Source organism: Dipodomys ordii, unplaced genomic scaffold (assembly GCF_000151885.1).
Source record: "Dipodomys ordii isolate 6190 unplaced genomic scaffold, Dord_2.0 Scaffold48, whole genome shotgun sequence".
NCBI lineage: Eukaryota > Metazoa > Chordata > Mammalia > Rodentia > Heteromyidae > Dipodomys > Dipodomys ordii.
The window spans coordinates 212,943-214,612 of record NW_012267264.1 but is presented as its reverse complement, the minus strand read 5'-3'; positions in this window follow the sequence as shown (position 1 = coordinate 214,612).

Here is a 1,670-nt window from a genome sequence, read left to right as displayed (position 1 = left end):
TGCTTATGTGGTGCTGAGGAATCGAACCCAGGGCCTCAGGCATGCAAGGCAAGCGCTCTACCACTGAGCCACCTTCCCAGCCCCAGTTCATTTTTTATATAGAGTTCATTGAGAGCTGGGCATGGTGGCTCACACCTGTAATCCTAGCTACTCAGGAGGCTGAGATCTGAGGATCGCAGCTCAAAGCCAGCCCAGGCAGGAAACTCTGTAACACTCTTATCTCCAATAAACCACTAAGAAAACCAGAAGTGGCACTGTGGCTCAAGTGGTAGAACGCTAGCCTACCACTGAGCTGAAGAGCTGAGGGACAGCACCCAGGCCCAGAGTTCAAGCCCCATGCCAACAACAAAAAAAGTACATTGAATACAATGAGATTGCATTTGCTAACCCTTCCTCTCTCCATTGCTATGCTACCCCCCACAACACACCCCCCCCTGCCCAAAACCATGTTTTCATTTCCTGGTATTTGCTTTGATAAACAGTACTTTACTTGCTCAGAGGGGTTATGCCCTTTGATTTCTCCCCTAAGTATAGCCTCCTTTAGCCAATTTGTGTGCAAATGCATTGAGTCCTATATTTGTTATCATGAATAGTTGTATTTTAGATCTCGCTTCTACATAGGAGAGAAAACGTGCTGTTTCTCTCTGAGCATGGCTTACTTAACATGATTTATTCTAGGGACATCCATTCCCTGCAAATGATATATTACTCTTTCTAGTGGATGAGTAAAATTCCATTGTTTATATGTACTTTTTTTTTGTCGGTCATGGCTTGAACTCTGGGCCTGGGCGCTGTCCCTCAGCTCTTCAACTCAAGGCTAGCACTCTATCACTTGAGCCACAGCACCACGTCCAGCTTTTTCTGCTTATGTGGTGCTGAGGAATCGAACCCAGGGCCTCATGCATGCAAGGCAAGCGCTCTACCACTGAGCCACCTTCCCAGCCCCTGTGCCACCTTTTTTGAGCCACTCATCTATTGAAAAACATCTGAGCTGTTTCTAAAACTTGGTAATTATGAATAATCCAGCAATGAACATGGGTGTGTAAGTGTCTACTATATCCTGACTTGTTATGTTCTGGGTAGATGCCCAAGCGTGGTATGGCTGGATCATAGGACGTTTTATATTTAGTTGTGAGGAATCTCCAGACTACCTTCTAGAGTAGTTGCACTAGTTTATATTCCCATCAACAGTGTAATAGGGTTCCTTTTCCCCCACATCCTTACCAGCATTTATTGTTGTTCAAATTCTCAATGCTGACCAATCTTACTGGGTTAAGATGAAATCTCATTGTTGTTTTGATTTGCATTTCTTTTATGGCCAGGGATGTTGAGCATTTCCTCATATGTTTATTGGCCATTCTTACTTTTTCTTCTGAGAAGTTATTTAGTTCCGTTGCCCATTTGTTGATTGGATTGTTAATTTGGGGAGGAGCTTGAGCTCCTTGTATATTTTGCATATTAGGCCCTTTTCAGATATATAGCTATAAAGATCTTCTCCCAGTCTGTTGGCTGTCTTTATAGTTTAATAACAATGTCCTTTGCTGTGCAGAAACTGTTTATTTTGATGTAATTTCATTTGTCCAATCTCTATTTGCTATGCCCCTGGAACTCTCTTTAGAAAGTTCTTACCTAGGGCTGGGAAGGTGGCTCAGTGGTAGAGCGCTTGCCTT